Here is a 14,337-nt window from a genome sequence, read left to right as displayed (position 1 = left end):
GATAACAGTCTACATGTCCAAGACAATAACACTATGGTGGAAACGTCTTCTGTCCTTTTCGCCGGCCGCGAAACGTGTCCCAATCCTCAGTTGCAAATACTCGCCTCCGTATTGAATTAGGCCCCTCCCAGACTGAAGCTAATGAGGGTTAAGTGACGAAAATGCGTCTACAAACAGCCTGCTTGTTTGCGGAGGACGACTACTCGCAACAACATGAAAATGAGATGGCCGTAACAAGGAAACGTGTGTCCTCTCAGAATTTTCGTAGTGACAGTGTAATGACAGACAACAGAACACCATTTTCCTTATCCACTAACCTTATTTAACCGTTAAAGATTCCGAAACAGAAATTTATCTGGCACTGGAGCTCGATAAATTGTGCAATACGTGGTAGCATTCGTTCGAACTGTAGCTTTCGTGTTTTTGCCACAAGTATATATGTTCCTCTCTTTACAAGCAGACTCGTAGATTTCTAAGTACTTCTCACTTCGTGCAATAAAGTTACTCGATGTGTGTCGGACAGCACATGAATCGTTCAGAATAAAGTAACGCAGTGCACAATATCTCAGTCTCCCATGGTTCTACTGACTACCGGTGATCTTGCTCACAAGGTTCACTGCGTACACTGCAGTGCCAGAGAGACGTTGTCTCACTACACTGTCAACTACATCTACATCTACATCAATACTCTGCAAGCCACCTAACCGTTTGTGGCCAAGGGTACCTCTGGTCCCACCTGTCAAGAGTCGTATCTAGAAGTATCAGGGGTCCCATATCGCTCCAACTGCACACGCACCACACCATTACGGGGCCTCCACCAGCTTGAATAATCTCCTGCTGACATGCAGGGTCCATGGATGCGTGAGGTTGTCTCCACACCCGCACACGTCCATCCGCTCGATAAAATTTTAAACGAGTCTCATCCGACCAGGCAAGATGTTTCCAGTCATCAACAGTTCAGTGCCAGTGTTGACGGGCCCAGTCGAGGCGTGAAGCTTTGTGTCGTGCAGCCATCAAGGGCACACGTGTGGGCCTTCGGCTCCGAAAGCCCATATCGATGATATTGCGTTGAATGGTTCGCACGCTTGTTGATGGCCCAGCACTGAAATCTGCAGCAATTTGCCGAAGGGTTGCACCTCTGTCACGTTGCACGATTCTCTTCAGTCGTCGTCTTGCAGAATCTTTTTCCGGCGGCACGATGTCGGAGATTTGATGTTTACCATTTTCCTGATATTCACGGTACACTTGTGAAACGCTCGTACGGGAAAATCTCTACTTCACCGCTACCTCGGAGATGCTGTGTCCGATCGCTCGCGCGCCGACTATAACACCACGTTCAAACTCACTAAAATCTTGATAGCCTGTCATTGTAGCAGCAGTAACCGATATAACAACTGCGTCAGACGCTTGTTGTCTAATATAGGCGTTGCCGACCGCAGCGCCGTATTCTGCCTGTTTACCTATCTCTGTATTTGAATACTCATGCCTATACGAGTTCCTTCGGTGCTTCAGTGTATTTCGCGTACAGTATCCACATATGGCGTTGAATATACGTACGCAAATACATCATTATACGACTCATAATTCAAGAGATATGGTGTCATAAATTCTGACGTGCTGAAAAAATGCCGCAGTTTGCATGAAGTTTAATACGTTTATTCTTTACTACTATGACACTCTTAGAGTCAACTTAAGAGCATCTCTGACACCTCGCAGCGCTTTTAACAGCTTTCAGCTGTGAAGGGCAAACGGCTGTCGGCGACAACAATAGCCGCCTATAGAGCTATGAAGAGGCGTTGCCATACACACGTTTACAAAAACACGTTGTAAACACGCGAAGCAGCTGTACACATTTGTACATTATGCATATTTCTTTGAGAGTCTGTTTCATAATTTTAAAGGTGCTTTCACGAATACTTGGAAATAAAATTTTTTAGATACTACAAGACACACACTTCATATTCCGTGAGCCACCTTAGCATGTAGCGGAGGGCACTTTGTGTGCCACTGTCAGTTCCCCGCTTCCAGTTCCGATCGTGAACGGTTCGCTGGAAGAACGACTGCTGGTAAGCCTCCGTGTCAGCTCAAATTTCTCTGATTTTATTTTCATAGTCTTTTCGCGAATTATACATACGAGGCAGAAATATATTGGTTGACCCTTCCAGGAAGATACGCTATCGGAACTTTAACAGTAAAGCACACCGCAATACAGAAAGCCTCTCTTGCGGAGTACATCACTGAAGTTGGTTGAGCATCTCCGTCATGCTTCCACAGTGATTGAGCGAACCTGCAACGAAACACGCTGCTCTTCTTCGCATCTTCTATCAAGCCTACCTGGTGTGAATCGCAGCCTGACAAGCAATATTCAGGTACTGGTCGAACAAGGGTAAGCTAGAAAGAGAAGTGCTAGAGATTCGCAGAAGAGCTTCTGTTAAGTTTGCAAGGTAGGTGACGAGGTACTGGCAGGAGTAAAGCTGTGAGGACGGAACGTGAGTCGTGCTTGGGTAGCTCAGTGGTGGAGCTCTTGCTCGCGAAAGGCAAAGGTCCATAGTTCGAGTCTCGTTCCGGCACACAGTTTTTATCTGTCAGGAAGTTTCAAGGGTAAGCTACCTCCTTTGCGGGTGGACTAGATTTCCTGAGCGTTCTTCCAATTAATCGCAGGCTGGCACCTGCCTTTCCTGCGATTGGTTCGATGTGATTTCCCCACTTCAAACTGCTGCATACGCATACTTCTATATATTTTATGCATGTGACTGCGTCTAGTAATTGTTCTGCAATCGTGAAATGCGTCTTTTTGCTTATTTATGTGCAATACGTTACATTTGTTTATGCTGGAGGTTATCTGCCATTCCTTGCACGAAGTGTCGATCGTCTGGAGGTCTTCCCGCATTTCACTACAATTTTCTAGCTTTGCACTTCTCTTTATAGAATAGCATCATCTGCCAAAAGGCTCGCGAAGCTTCCGAAGTTGTCCACTAGGTCATTTATAACCATTGTGAAAATTAATGGTCCTGTAACACCCAGTTGGCGGACGCCCCAAGTTACATTTACGTCCGAATGTTTCTCTCTCTTGAGAATGAAATGCTGTCTTCTGTTCGCTAGAAACTATTCAGTCCAATCACACAGCTGGGCTGATATTCCATACGTTCGTATTTTGCTCATTAGGTGACAATGCTGAACTGAATGTAACGCGTTCCCGAGTCAAGGAATACGGCATTAACTCGGGCGTCGGTATCTGCTACTTTCTCGATTTCATGGGTGTAAGGATACAGGGTACTTAAAATGGTGGAAAAATCGACATTTTTTCCGGCTTTATTAAATTCTATAGTCTTTCCTAATTATATATATACGAGGGCTATCCACAAAGTACATTACGTTTTGGAATTAAAACTAAATAAAGTATTGGAATTTTTTTTTATTAATTACCGATGAAAGCCACACTTAAATACTACTTTTCTACATAGTTGCCATTTAAATTAAGGCACTTATCATAGCGATGGACGAGCTTGGAAATTCCTTTGTCGTAAAATTCGGCCGCCTGCGCCTTCAACCACGTGGTTACCTCTTCTTGAAGCTGTGCGTCGTCATCAAAACGCTGCATAGCCAACCACTTTTTCATTGCTGGGAATAAGTGGAAGTCGCTCGGTGCCAGGTCGGGAGTGTACGGCGGATGAGGAAACAACTCTCACTTAAAAGATTCGAGAAATTCACGAGTGGCATTTGCCGTGTGGGCCCGGGCGTTGTTGTGAATCAGCAAGATCTTTGAGCCCAACTTTCCCCTGCGCTTGTTTTGTATTGCTCTTCTGACGTTGTGCTGAGTTTGGCAATATCTTTGAGAGTTTATTGTAGTGCCTCTTTCCAGGAAATCCACAAAAATCACACATTTTCTGTCCCAAAAGACAGTCGCCATCACCTTCCTTGCCGACATTGTCTGCATGCATTTCTTGGGTTTTGGGGGGGGGGGGGGGGGGAGGGAATTTGTGTGCCCCCACTGCATTGACTGCAATTTTGTCTCGCAGTTCACATGCTTAACCCATGTTTCGTCACGAGTAACGATGCGATCACGTAATGACTCGCCAGCTTTCTCGTAAACGTCCAAAAACGTTAACGCTGCAGCCATTCGCTGATTTTTGTGAACCTCTCTCAAGATTTTTGGTATCTATCTAGCGCTTGTTTTGTATTGCTCTTCTGAGGTTGTGCTGAGTTTGGCAATATCTTTGAGAGTTTATTGTAGTGCCTCTTTCCAGGAAATCCACAAAAATCACACATTTTCTGTCCCAAAAGACAGTCGCCATCACCTTCCTTGCCGACATTGTCTGCATGCATTTCTTGGGTTTTGGGGGGGGGGGGGGGGAGGGAATTTGTGTGCCCCCACTGCATTGACTGCAATTTTGTCTCGCAGTTCACATGCTTAACCCATGTTTCATCACGAGTAACGATGCGATCGCGTAATGACTCGCCAGCTTTCTCGTAAACGTCCAAAAACGTTAACGCTGCAGCCATTCGCTGATTTTTGTGAACCTCTGTCAAGATTTTTGGTATCTATCTAGCGCAAAACTTGTGGTAACCAAGCTTTTCGGTAATGATTTCGTGCAACAAACTTGGCGAAATTTGTGGAAAACTCATAGTGTTCCGTTATTGTGTAATTACAGTTTTCACGGACCGCGGCATCGACTTTTTCGACAAGTTCGGCAGTCACTGTGCTGGGTCTTCCACTTCGCTCTTCGTCGTGAACGTTAGTTCGGCCATTTTTAAATTTTATGACCCATTGACGCACTCCACCTTCAGTGATTATGTTGTCCCCATACACTTCACAAAGCTGCCGATAGATTTCTATCGGTGTACAGTTTTTTGCAGTCAGAAACCTTATTACAGCACGCACTTCACACTTCGCGGCATTTTCAATTAACGCTGACATTTCAAACTGTCACAGTAACTCAACAGAGTACAGCACGAACCCCTCACTAGCACGGCAGGATGCCGACTGAGCGGCGGAATGCCATGACACCAAGATGACCGCGCTACATAAAATAGGGTTTCAAATGAAAAATGACCTATATATACCAAATTATAAAATTACGGTCATGTATGCCGCCATGACCCCTTTATTTCTGTTACAGAAACCAGTATTATTTCGAAAAGAACTCTGAACTTTCTGTTTCCAGCGATTACACGTATGATACATTGTATATGTTGATAATAGTGCGGGTTTCTAGCGTCTGTAAATGATTATATTAGCTAGTGTTTACTTTTGTTTCGCTGAAGCAGTTTGTGCACGTGTTACTGAATGTTTGTTGCCCAAGCGCTACATATATTTGTGGATGTGCATATCCTTTAGTGTGCAATAAATACGAACTATGCCACGCATCGAAAAATTCAATAAAAGGAAATTCCGTGGTAACCAGTTCACAAACAAAGCAAGCCACACTGTTCAAAGTAACCTACGTATCAGTTCTTCAGGGAAGAAACTCCACCGGCCGGTGTGGCTGAGCGGTTCTAGGCGCTTCAGCCTGGAACCGCGCGACCGCTACGGTCGCAGGTTCGAATCCTGCCTCAGACATGGATGTGTATGATGTTGTAAGTTTGTTACTTTAATTTTTGCTATGGCAGGGGTACAGATATTCAATAATAGCGGGTTAAAAGCTGTGAGCTGTCTGGGGAAGTTAACCTTGCATTACAGAGCAACTGTTTCACCAGGTATCTAGTCTAGGTTTACCAAATTCCCAAACAGACTAACATCAATTATAATCTTTTAATAGTCATACAACAACCGGTAATATATATATATATATATATATATATATATATATATATATATATATATATATATATATATATATATATAAGAGAATTTAAATAAAAAGAAAGAAATCAGTTTATATTTGGAAATTTATTTTAAGATTGATCATTGAAATTTCAGCATATTAAACGTGAGTTATAACTGAGCTGGTGCCTTATTTAGGATTGTGAAAGTGTGAGATTGCAATCTTACGGAACAAATCAAATATGGAGCCAAGATTGGGAGACTGCATACAACACTGCATTCATAAAACAACACACAAAGAACGTTGAAACGTATGCAAGAGAAAGTTAACCACTACCAACAGATTCAAATTTTCACCCAAAGGAATTACGTTCGTAGCACAATCCTGTCCGTCATGTAATTACCACACACTGGTATACTAAATTCATACTAACTCTCTGTGAAATCTTCCCAAAAAGAATAGCTGAGGGCTACTTTGATGATTACACCACATGCTTCACGTGGTCAACTTGGTTTACACAAAGCGTATAACTCCACAATAATTTTGATGATTAAAATAAATTAGATCGAAAAGCAATTTACAAAAGAAAAACCTCGAACTGGTGACTAACGTCTTACTGTTAACCTGACGGGTCAAACAGTTATACTGGTTATACTGGTCTCGCAAAGTACACCCCACCTGGGTTGAACATAAAGAAAAGTTGCTATATTGAAAAATATTGTCAAGACGAAACGTTATAATCACACAAGCATTCGCATTTAAGATTGATCTTAGTTAGAGTTACTGATCAACACGTGGTTCCACTTTACTCACAAAGTAGTGACAAAGCAACTACCGGAAAATAATCTGAACTTCACACGAGAATTACACTGCGCTGCAATTTAAGATAACATTAGATATTTTAGAGCTAAACCTGAAATAAAGGTGATTAAATTTTCAGTTAGGCTGAACTTAAGAAATCCATTGTCCTACGGACTTAGCAGACACGCGCTTAGCCGGAGATCTTACCACTTCAGACGCTCGCCACGGACAGACTGACCTGCGCTCCTCTCGAGCGTGCTTCCTGAGCGTGGCTCACAAATACAAACGGAAGTGGCCAGAGGGGCAGCTTCCTATACCAACATGACAAGGGACGGACAGGACCATACTAAGGAGAGAAACCTCTTTGCTTTTAGAAAGCGTAGCTACCTGTTCCGACGTTGGTCCTACTGTTCTCTAGCAGACAGGCTTGTCTGCTACCCTCAAGCATGCATCTAGAAATACATTTGCTCATTCATCCTCTCACACAGAAGGGAAGGGGGATGACAGTATCTTATCATATACAGTATATAAAAGAAAGCGGATGTAGGTTCCGTATGAGACTGTGTGACATGAATTACATATAAACTGTGTTTTAAAGTGTAGTAGTGTGACAGATCGTTCTTGTTTATGTGTAAAAGTAACACGTTCCACTGCTCAGTCTCCTCCCAGATAGTCAGAAACGCCACAGTAAATTTAGAAATGGAATTTATGCCGTAAATGACAACAGATTTAAGAAATTAAACATGAAAGGAATCCAACAGAGACCTTTCAATGTCCTTAGGTTAGTTAGGTTTAAGTAGTTCTAAGTCAAGGGGACTGATGACCTCAGATGTTAAGTCCCATAGTGCTCAGAGTCATTTGAACCATTTCTTGAAGAAACTCCTACATGCCACGCCTACTGGTGATTCAAATTTTTGTGTTAACAGTGACGCTGTTTATAGTGGATTTTTTGTTTTTGTGTAGGCATCTTATCTTCTTTGATAAAGGAAGTAGCGAAATGTAAACAATGTGATGGTGTAGGCTGTCTGGAAATAATTGAACAACAAAGTAGCAGGAAGGGTTCAGCGTGCAAATTAGTTGTTCTGTGTAGATACTGCAATAAATCTACGTCGAAAATGACTTCGAACATTGTGCATAATTCATATGATGTGCATTTGAAGTTAGTGTATGCAAATGCGTGCAATAGAAAAAGGAAAAAGGGCTGCTCAAATGTTTTGTAGTTTGATGGAACTTCCTTCTCCTCCCAGTGGGTCCAGCAAGTACATAAAAATACTTTCAGGTGTCTTGAAGGTTGTGTCTAAAGTATCTATGAAACGTGCAGTAGAAGAAACTGTAAATATTAGTGGAACCAGGGACATTGGTGTTGCACTTAATGGAACATGGCACGTCGAGGACATCGTCCTTTGAATGGTGTAAGTGGTACTTCTCTGGAGAATGGAAAAGTTGTTGATATTGAGTGCTTATCTAAATACTACCACACCTGTCATGGTAACACTGAAGGACATATTGAACATCAGAGTTATAAGAATTATGATGGTTACAGTTGAGGTATGGAGTGTGATCGAGCCGTAAAAATATTTCAAGGTCTGTGCCCGTTTATAACGTTAGATATACGAAGTATCTAGGCAAAGGGGACTCTAAAGCTTTCAGTAAAATTAATGAGTTCAATTTTTATGGTGCTACCTTGGTAACAAAATTGGAGTGTTGTGGACATGTGCAAAAGATGATGGGTGCTAGATTGAGCGAGCTACGAAGAGAAATGAAAGGAAAGTTGCTGTCTGATGGAAAATCTCTGTCTGGCCAAGGCAGATTGACAGAAACTGAAATAGTCCTCCTTCGAGGTTATTATAAACTGGCCATTAGACGAACTGCACCTCTGAATGATGTTACAGCAATGAGAAAAGCTGTATGGGCCACCTACTTTCATAATTGTCCACAGATGACCACCCAGTTCGCGGACTTTGCCCTAAAGGAGCAGATTGCTGGTGTGGTTACCAAAAAGCAAAAGAAAGTTGTCAAATATACCATCTAAGCATTCTCTTCCTGAGCCTGTTATGAATGAAATAAAACCAACTTTTAGAGACCCGAGAGACCCTGTTTTGCTTAGTAAATGTCTTCATGGAGGCACTCAGAATACAAATGAAAGTTTCAACCATTGCATATGAGAAAGACTACCCAAGAATGTTTTTGTAAAACTAAATACATTAAAAGTTAGTGTACTAGATGCAGTGATATGTTTCAATGATGGAGTGATAGGAAGGTTGGACGTCCTGATAAAATTGGGCATAATATCTGGCTCTAATATGGAAGATCAATAACTTGCGTGTGACAACAACGGGTGCATGAAGCTGGAAGGTTCGCTCTCCAAGTTACCAAAGAAGAAAGAAGTGCTAAAAGGATGAAAAGAGGGAGCTTGAAAATGAAGAAATGCTGCAGGATGAAGACTATTCTATAGGAATACGCTGAGGTACAGTGTAATTGGGCTCATATCTTCATTCGAAATTTCCCGCAAATTGTATATTTCAGAATTCGGGTACAAATATTTCCTAAAGTTTATAGAACATTGCTCTAATTTTTTTCTGTAACTTGAAATAGTCCTTAATTAGGTAGCAGACCTAAGCTTTATTGCAGAATCAACTAAATTATAGAAAAAATAACATTTTTATTAGGAAAAAGTTATAAAAATTAAAATGTAAGATGTGATATTTTTTATCCTTCTATTATACATAATAGGTGGAATTTAATAGGTCTAGTACCTCAGGCATCATGCCATGTATATCTGGCAAAAATTTGGTCTCCTTCAAATGTATAACATAGGATTAAATGGTACCTCAATTTGAGGAAGCATTTTGGAAAAAACTGCTTCAACTTCTTTGCAAATTTTTTTAATAACCCCAAGCAAGTTCAAAAATATACAAAATACTTCTAAATTGTTTAGAAAGTGTGCTGCATTACCTGATATCAACAAAAAATCTGTAAAACATATACATTATAAACAGTGACAGAAATGGGTGTTGATTTTTACATAATATTTTACCGGAAAAGTACCATGTACCCTTAAGACAATGGTTGTTTCCGCATTGTACTCTTATGTTGATTTCCACAGAGCATATTTTCGGTCTCCAGAAATGTCATAATACGCTAGCATAAAGCGTGTTCCAAAATTGTACGACAGACCTACGTCAGGCCCGTTTTATACGATGGACTTTCTTGTCTCCGTCGACTACTCAAGACAAATAAGTCTACTGCAGCGCCCCTGGCATTTTATTCCTGTACCCAGTAGTGCCTGTTTCGAAAGGTTTTTTCGTTCTCACGTCAGCGTCAAAATTGTGTGTATTGTGACAGCTGTCTCCTGTGCAGAATGGCATCGCCAAGGTGACAGTGAGGTTATGAGAGATTGTCCTTTTTCATATAAAATCCAAATACAGTAACAAAATGATCATTCAATGATATAGACTTTGTTAATGACCAAAGCAGAATTCATAGTGGAAGTTCGTGTCAGAGGTAGTGTGGTAAATTCTTCACGCTCCTGAGAAGTGAAAGAAAAGTTAAAGTGGCATCCAAGCATTTCAGAACGTATATATATATTTTCTAGAGCCAATATATACTCGCCACCACATCAAACGATATTTAGAACGCAGTAGTAGCACCTGTTTGCTCTATCCTTCGTACCTCGTTTCCTCGCTAAGTGCCAAACAATGAAAATTGTTTTGCTCATCAAATATGAGGACGTGCAGAAAAGTACATTCTGTTCTCAATATCGGTAGGGATATTCCGTGTCGTGCATGTTACTCGGTCGACTATCCTACCTTGCTCACGCAAGTTGCTGAGTTCCTCCACACATGGAGCACCTTCTCCTTCACCATGACAATACCAGACCACACACAAGCACGGCGACATATGCAACAATCCGATGCCTTGGGTTCGCTGTCAGCGATCATCCTCTACAGTCCAGAGTTGGCCCCTTCCAGTTTTCATCTGTTTCCAAAACTTAAAGAACACCTTCCAGATTCGAGGACTTCACTCTGATAGAGATGGAGCGGTGCAGATATTTAAAAAGCTCAAAGTGTTTTCAAATAAAAATTTCGGAGCCATTACTTTTCGGTACACCCTCGCAATTCTGACTTTTTCACCGTTGAAATAATTTTCATCACGACATATTTATGTACTTGCGTTTTTATTTATGGGTAGTGTAGGCTTTATCTCGGTAAAACGTAAATATCTTCTTAATTTCGGATATTCCATCTCGTTTTTTAGGAGACCACTAGAAAGAAAAAATAGCAGGGCCTTGTGTAACTTTCCAGCGCGTCAGGAAAACATAATAAAAATTAAAAAGACAGGAAAACACAATCAAAGTGAAGAAGACAGGAAAGCACGAAATTTACTTCTGCAATAGGAGTGATCTCTGCCAGAGTAAGTAAACTCACAATGTTAGCAGAAGCCATTGTCCCCTGTTTCTGCGCACGCGCTGTGTACAGCACACTCGGATATTTTGGACGTCACTCTCGGCACAGTCTACGGATCTAAAGGAATTACAGACACTGGCTGTGAGTGGACATTGATTGAAATCAATGGGGAGAATTGACAATTTGTGTGACTGGGAGTCGAACTCGGGTCTGCTACTCACTAGACAGATGCGCTTGCTGCGCCATCCGGACACAGCGGTCATCGCAACTGCGCGGACTGCCCAATCATCGTTCCCGTCCGACCCAAATTCTCAAGTTATCCACACACTACTAATGTAATGCCCGTTGCCTATTATGCCCATTACTAACGATATTTCCCCGATTCCCGTAAGAGTTCGTGCCTGGAGAGCATCCGCACTGAAAACATCATTGGCTGTCCTCGCCTCAGCTTCGTGTCTGAAACAAGAGAAACAGGGCATATGCACTGAAGCGCCGAAGGATCTGATATAGACATGCATATTCAAATGCAGAGATATGTAAATGGGCAGAATACGGCACTGCAGTCGGCAACGCCTATGTAAGACAACAAGTGTCCGGTGCAATTGTTGGATCGGATACGGCTGCTATAGTGGCAGGTTATCAAGATATACATGACGCGCTGCTTGTTTCGCTGCTTGTTTCGCAGGAGAGCTTCTGTAAAGTTTGGAAGGTAGGAGACGAGGTACTGGCAGAAGTAAAGCTGTGAGTACCGGCCGTGAGTCGTGCTTCGGTAGCTCAGATGGTAGAGCACTTGCCCGCGAAAGGCAAAGGTCCCGAGTTCGAGTCTCGGTCGGGCACACAGTTTTAATCTGCCAGGAAGTTTCATATCAGCGCACACTCCGCTGCAGAGTGAAAATCTTATTCTGGAAAGATATACATGAGTTTGAACGTGGTGCTACAGTCGGTGCGAGAGAGATGGGACACAGCCTCTCCGAGGTACCAATGAAGTGGGGACTTTCTCGAACGACCATTTCAAAAGTGCACCGTGAATATCAGGAATCCTTTAAAACATCAAACCCCTGACGTCGGTGCGACCGGAAAAAGATCCGCAAGAACAAGACCAACGACGACTGAAGAGAAACGTTCAACGTGTCAGTAGCGCAAGCTCTCCGCGAATTGCTGTAGATTTCAATGCTGGACCATCAACAGGTGTCAGTGCGCGAAACATCATCGATATGGGCTTTCGAAGCCGTAGACTTACTCCTGTAGCCTTGGTGATTGCACGACACAAGCTTCACGCCTCGTCTGGGCCTGTCAGTACCGATGTTGGACTGTTGATGACTGGGAACATGTTGCCTAATCGGAAGAGTCTAGTTTCGAATTGTATGGAGCGGATAGACGTGTACGGGTATGGAGACAACGTCGTGAATCCATGGACTCTCCATGTGAGCTGGGGACTGTTCAACCTGGTGGAGGCTCTATAATTGTGTGGGGCGTGTGCAGTTCGAGTGACATGGGACGCTGATACGTCTAGATACGGCTGTGACACGTGACACGCACGTAAGAATCCATTCATCTCTGTTGTGCATTCCGATGGACTTGGACAATTCCAGCAAGAGTTACCACAGAATGGCTCCAGTATCACTCTTCTGAGTTTAAACACTTACGCTGGCCACCAAACTCCGCAGACGTGAACATTATAGAGCATATCTGGGATGCCTTGCAACGTGCTATTCAGAAGAGATCTCCACCCCCTCGTACTCTTACAGATTTATGGACAGCCCTACAGGATTCATGCAGTCACTTTCCTCCAGCACTAAGTCTGATATTACTCGAGTCCATGTCATGTAGTATTGCGGCACTTCTGCCTGCTCGCGGGGGCCTTACACCTTATTAGGTAGGTATACTAGTTCCATTGGCTGTTCAGTATTTAATCTACTAATCATTGACGTTGTAGACACTTAGTGGCTGGCTGCTGACTTACACGCAGGAAGAAAAGGTCGATTTTGACCAGAAACTCACTCGTCTGAAATGGGCTTCAGATATGTAGGCCTGTAGTTTTGTGCGTCTCACTCGTCTGAAATGGGCTTCAGATATGTAGGCCTGTAGTTTTGTGCGTCTATTCGGCTTCATGTAGCACTCGTGCACAAAATGAAAACTCGTCTGCGCGGGCAGTAGGCAGCAAGGTCTTTGGCACGCACTGGTAGCGTCCACGCTACGGATGACCGTGTGAACAGCGGCCGGGGCGTGCGGGAATGCGGCGCAGGTGCGCCTGCTGCCTGCCAGCCAAGTGCGCGCCACTTTCCGCCTCGTCTTCCCAGAATGCAGCGCGCCGCCGCCGGGATGGAAAACCCCACCACTGCCTCGTAACTGCCCATTTGTACTCCGCCATCTGGTGCAACATTCGTTCAAGGACGCTCGGCAAGTAGTCGTCTGGAGCAACATAAACGGCTGTACAGCAGATCTTTTGGCTTCCTCCAAGTGTTTCCTTACTGGTGTGGTACAGAACGAGTAGCGGAAGCCGCTGATTCATTAAACTTCCAGCGGGACCGCAGTTCCAACTTTCATATGGTGTACAACATGATAGGAGGTTAAAGATTCATTCTGGAAATAACCCATATGTTATGCTGAAGTTGGACTCTCTTCGTCAGACGTAGAAGTAAATTTGAGTATGTGTGACCGTTGCTTATACGTTGTATATTTATCACTTTGTGGGTAATATTAACAGTAACAGACTTTTTGCAGATGATGTGGTTAGTTATAATAAAGTAACGTCTGAAAGAAGCTGCATAAGTGTTCAGTCAGATCTTGATAAGATTTATAACTTATAGCAAAGAGAGGCAACTTGTTTTAAATATTTCGGTTTAATGGTAGAATACTCGGAAAATGCGGTCAGTCCACAAAGGAGATTACTTAAGAATCATTAAAATGAACATAAACACAGTCTCGACCGTACGAAACTTTTTTTTTTTAATTTACCAGTTTCGGTTTGTTTTATATCATCTTCAGGCTTCATACCATTATGGTATGCTTCTCTGCTCCAGGCAGTTAGCGTTCGTGGAATCGTAGCACATACTCCGTTCACCGCCACCGTCTACCATCATGGTATGAGGTTTGAACACGTCTTAAACAGACCGAAACCAGTAATCTTAAGTATATGAAGATGGTATCTGTTCTTTCGGACATGTCCGTAAGACAGACACCATCTTCATATAGATGAGGCTTACCGGCCAGTGATCTTCTCCAGTGCGAATGCACTCACATTGCCCGAACTCTTACGGGAATCGGTAGATTCTCTGCCGCGAGTAATAAGTACAGTGGGCAGGGGCACTACAAATGTAGTGTGTGGACAGTAAGTCAGAGATGTGGGTCTCACGGGGAGCGTG

This window comes from Schistocerca piceifrons, chromosome 5 (assembly GCF_021461385.2).
Source record: "Schistocerca piceifrons isolate TAMUIC-IGC-003096 chromosome 5, iqSchPice1.1, whole genome shotgun sequence".
Lineage (NCBI taxonomy): Eukaryota > Metazoa > Arthropoda > Insecta > Orthoptera > Acrididae > Schistocerca > Schistocerca piceifrons.
This window is presented reverse-complemented; position numbering follows the sequence as displayed.